The sequence below is a fragment of the Corvus brachyrhynchos genome, unplaced genomic scaffold, assembly GCF_000691975.1.
Source record: "Corvus brachyrhynchos isolate BGI_N302 unplaced genomic scaffold, ASM69197v1 scaffold7, whole genome shotgun sequence".
In the NCBI taxonomy this organism is placed as follows: domain Eukaryota; kingdom Metazoa; phylum Chordata; class Aves; order Passeriformes; family Corvidae; genus Corvus; species Corvus brachyrhynchos.
Genome location: NW_008239054.1, coordinates 5515015 through 5520754, shown reverse-complemented (window position 1 = coordinate 5520754; position 5740 = coordinate 5515015).

Below are 5740 nucleotides of genomic sequence, written 5' to 3'. Positions count from 1 at the left end.
AAGAACCTTGCTATTTCACTTCCTCTCTTTCCTGCATCTCCCAATTACTACTGGGTTATTCTCCTCTCTTGTATATTCTCTTTCTAACCCCTGACTTCTTTGTTACTTTAGGACACAGCATCAAAAGGGCAGTAACACATCTGCTTCCATCTTCCCTAATAATGTGCACCCTAGAAGGAGCTAAAAGACACTTTTCAGAGTAGCACGATATGAAACAGTTGGTTTCTCTCACTTAGGGAGACAATGACATTGATTCTAGTCTTCCTTGACAAAAAAAATTCCAGAATACACCATGTAAGTGCAACTACTCTGACCTCTTCCATTCTCTGAGTGAGAACTGAGTGGACTACATTGATATTTCTGAAATGGAGTGGGCTGTGGGCCTGAGAGCCCTCGTGGGCTTGCTCAAGCTGCGATTTAACTGCTTAAATAACTCTCAGTAATTCCCTTCTCAACATTTTTACTGCTTTGGATACAGTCTCAGATGCCATCTGCCCTACAGCCTGTTGTTTCAGATTGACTAATGGGTCCAATGTGACAAAATTTGCCAGAAGGGCAAAAAATAGTAGAAATGTATAGCTCTTACAACTTTCCTGTCTTCCAGAAGTAACTCTAAAACAATAAGTTGGTAACTATAAAACCCTTGAACTGATTATTCTATTAATTCATGTTTCATGCTACTCCTGCTCAGACTAAAAGCGATTACTTATGCTTATGTAGAGGAAAAGAATATCAAAAATGTGGGGGGAAAAAAAGGTGTTTCATTACAAAATTTAACAATATTAAAGAAGCTGGTTTTGCTCTTTGCATGACAAACACAGAGATTAAAAATGGCTCTGAATTTCAACCTTACAGAACCTCTGCTCTCTTAGAAAGTGTACAATATCCTCTTACCATGACCAATTATTTGAAAAACTGTGGAAAAACATGCTATTGAAAACATATGTGTTTTGAATATTAGATAATCACAGCTTATTATAATATTATTATATTCCCTTCTTTCCAATATTTGGATTCATATATTTTTTTTTAATTTACAGAATAAGCGTCTGTTTTACATATAGAATTACTCTGACACCTGTTATTATCTAAATACATTAAAAAGTTTGAACTAAATGAATATGCTAAGAAATACTATCTGAAATTACCATTAATTTTAAAATTGTCAGTGGAGCTTCTGATTCTTAAATATTGTATATCAATTATTGTGAGACAGACAGTGAATATATATGATAGTGAAGAGAAAACATAAGCCTTGCTTGTATTTAAAATGAATATACACATACAGGCAGTAAAATTTGCCAGTGATGCTTGAAAAAACTTATATGTTAAACTCTTTACATCTACTTTTATGTTACTATATATTCATTAATTAAAGAGCAAGAGCAAAAAATGTATAAAGTTGATGAAAGGTTTACAGACCTAGTGACCTATCCCAACCCCAAGGATTAGTACAGAAACTGTGTGCGACTGCAAATTATTACACCAGCCTTATGAGGATAATGATTTCCCACCTTCCATGGCGCTGCATTGTTATCCATAAGCTCCCAAAGGTCCTTAAGCTTGTTAATAACCATTATAGATGTGCAATGAAGTGAATCAAGACTAAAATGAACTCACCTGAGCCTAAGCAGATTAACCCTGTTCAAGTCTGATGACGTCCATATAAATTCATCTGGATCTCCTTCCATCAACAAATAGAAAAGTGCAATAAAACAAGGGTATATTTTATCTGTTCTTTTAAAAATAAGTCCAGGAAATTATGCAGGACACAAATTCAGGAATCACTATTTGAACTGCAAAAGAGGGTCACCTTTCCCTGGTGGGGACATATCTGGGCCCCTGGGATTATATTTCTTATGTGTTCAGCACTAAGTATTCTTGAATCCTGCTCACAGGCTGAGGGCACTATGTCTTGTAAGCTGACTGCAAAAATGTGAATTAAACAAAGCTGGACATCTGCACTAGATTATTAGCTAGTCCCTGAGAAAGTCATTGAAAAGGTGATGCATGCAAAAATGAAGAAACATTCACATTCAAAATAAAGATGAAGGTAGCAATTTATAAAATTTTTAGACTAGTGTTGTGTTTCAGAAGAAAGAAAACAAATTTTGAATTTGTTTTATTGTAGAGGTAAATTGAAATATGTTTATAAAATAGCCTGCTAGGATTCATAGACAAAACTTAAATCAAAAAGATAAAAGGCACTTAAACATTCCATCAGTGAGTGGGATTTCACATACAGATTATTATCTTATTTTTACGCATATTTAAGTCACAGTATTTCTGCATGCAATGAATATATAAATATGCCATATTTTAGTTTGTAGAAATCCTTATCTAATATAATAAATGCCATATTTATAATTATTTCATTATATGTTGCTACAGAATGTGAAAGAGGTGGAGGTAAAGGGTGTTTCAATGTTTGAAATGGGTATGGAAGAGTGACCTCATGATGGTGCTTAGATGAACACCAGAAAGAGAAGAGAGAATTAAATTACAGAGTCATGACCATGGTGACATGTGAATTTGATGTGGAAAGACATGACAGGTGGATTTAACTGTAACCTGAGTAGCAGAAGAGAAACATAAGTATATGGAAGCAATATTTCAGAGAGGAATGATCATTTACACCTGAGGAAAACAAATCAGTAATTAGGCAGAAAACCACTGCAGCAGCAGAGTTATTGTTCAAAAATAAATATCTTTCATATGATCTGTATGTTGTATGCAAAGAAGAGAGATATCACAAGGACAGGGAAGAGAAATCTGGACCTAGAAGGAAGACATTTATCTGTGGTGATGGAGAAAGGAGACGAGGGTTATCTGGAAAGAAAGAGAAGACATCAATTTGCTATATTGTTGTCAAACCCAGAACTTTCAGTGAGAGAAGGGAGGAATAAAAGGAATCATGTCAGTTATGGAATAGAATGCACAGCAAGTGATAATAAAATTAATATAGAAGTGGATTGTTAGAGACCAGATGTGTGGAATGAAAAGAAAAACCCTCAAAAGTGGACTACAAAGGGACCTCTGAAGAAAGGTGTTATAACAAGCCTCTCTTACTGGATGATTGGCATCATAGCTTTGTGGAGGGAGAGGGGGCGGGAGGGAGACAACAATTTTCTTTAATAGAAAAAATCCAGCATTGAGAAATACCATTCATGATGGACTAAACAGAGGCAAGGTGAAGCAAATGTCCCTGCCATCCAAACTGCCTGCCTTCTTAGAGATTTATTCTCTGTCTCTTGTGCTCTTCCCCTTCTATACAGGCTGTGGAAGAAAGAGTGATATTTTACCAAGAACACAAACACTCTGCTTTCCATTAAGAGTTGAAGCCACTACAACAGCAGAAGGAATAGATATAGGTGCAAAGGCATTTCTTGATACAAATAGCTCAGCAGACTCTGATTTAGAAGCTGGGTTTTTTTACTCCTTGTAGTTCAGTTGATTCTGTCTCAACTCTGCATTTTTCCTCCATCTGCATCTCTGCCATCCAATATTCATATTATGCTGATGACTGAATATTTTTTTCTTTTATTTCTATGCAACCTCCTTATTCTTTACACCACTGCCTGTTTTTTTAATATAGATGCTAAGCTATCTGGCATATTTTCATCTACCTCCTAGAAACACCTAGAAGTTTGAAGAATAAACCAAGGCAGAAAATTCTATTTTGGATTTTAATTATCTAATTTATGCTTTCCTCAATCCTGGTCCATTTTCGAGAAAAGCTAAAAAATAGAAGATGGCAATGCCAATTTTACAGATGATTTTCAGACGATTTTCAGACATTCATGGGAAAGCAACTAAAGATCATTTGAGCTGAGAATCAAAATCATGTAAAACAAGACTATTTCTAGGGAAAATAAATACCTTTTCTTTAATTTTATAGAAGGGAAAACATGGTAATTTTGTTTGTTTGGGTTTTTTTCATTTTGCTTCATTTTGTTTTAGCTCATCTGCCTCAAACAAGATTGTGATATATTCTGATTACTTAGAACAAAACCTGCCAGAACTGGAGTTCCAATTTCCTATGTTCAACTGTTGTTTTTCCCCACTGAGCAGCAAGAGTTCAGACAGATGTATGTAATAAATTCAGAAATGTTGATCTGCACTGCAGATGAAAGGCTGAATAACAGTATAGTCATAAAACTGAAACTTTTCATACCATGCAAGAAGCCTGTACTATATTTTACTCTACACTTCAAGATATATCACAATGACAGATTTTGTAATGTCAGGATATGGTATCGAAAGAATTCAAAGAAGTTTCCCAGCAGTTGCTGTTAGAATAGTTGCAATTGACTTACAAAGCTGTCTGAAACATAGTAGTTTTCACTATTTCTTACACTTTTGGAGTACTTTTTTTTTAGTGAAAAATCAGATTTAGAACAGTCTAACTAATATATTCAGCCATTCTACAAGACTGCTAAAGATAATATTTGTAGCAATAAACTGAGCTAGAAAGTTTATAGTAACAGGAAAAATATGTAAACAGAACTTTTGGAAGGTAAGTGGTTTTTATTCAGACTATCCAAAACACTTTATTTTTTTTACTTTATAAACATGTACTTAACTCAAAGTCCTAAAAAAAAAGGTGGCTTGACAGTTCTGACCAAGGTCATAATCAACATCTGAACCTGTCAAAGCAGCTTCCAGCAAAGCCCGGAAAAACCCTGACACTCTTGAGGCCCCCAGTTCTCTCCTTTTCCTGGTTCAATCTCTTTGCTTTATGAAACAGTACGTTTTCCATCCTTTTTATGGTAAGTTTCACATTCTTCTTAAAACTTCAAATGTACAATAAAAATATTTCCCTCAACTTCAAATGAGCATTGCAAGCCACCAGAAAGGATGCGATCAGGAGTTTTCCTAATTAGCAAAGCAAAATGAGGCATTAAAAAGTGGCAACATTATTCAGAGGAGAAGAACAAAAGCAATTTTGGAACAAACTTATCATTCCAAATTTCATCAGACATCCTTAACTGTAGAACATAATATAGCAGGCTTGTCCACCTTTCTGTGCACATTTGTGGGTTATTAGTACAGCAGTACCACTTTGATTCACTCAGACCTGTACTGAAGTTCTACATGGCAGCAAAATTGAATCAGTTTAATTAGTAGAAAGCCATTTACACCTTATAAATTAGGCCACTGTTTTACCATTTACTATTTGTGATGGAAATCCAATAGAATTTCTTTTTGCAATAAATACATGCAAACCCATGTTTTAAAAAGGTCAGTAGTATTCAGAGTGCTAGAACGCAACACTGACAAATAACTTCTTAATTCCTTCTAACAGGTAGCTTATGTTATGGCTGTTCTGTCTGCAGGAGGTTGTAAAGTCAATATCCATGGAAAACTTTTGAGACACACTTATCAAATGTACCATCAAGCTTTATCAGTCACAGCAGGCAGATGCAACTGTAAAAATGTTCCATTTGGAAAGGAAACAGTTTGGCTTATGATTGAGATAAATATTGGTTCGCATTTTTAACGTTTACTTTGTACTAATAGACTGTTTCATTTCATAAGCATATAAGCAATCATGGTAAAGTTATGGCAGGACTAAAGTATACTGGCATATTTACTCCTTGAAGTTCACCAATCAAAGAGAAAACTCAGTTGTTTGCTTTGATATTTATTTAATGATGTGAGCCCTGACCGGACTTGAGACAACCTCAACTATTTCATAGAGCAGTGAGTTTCTTTTGAAATGGAGCAACGTAAACACTCT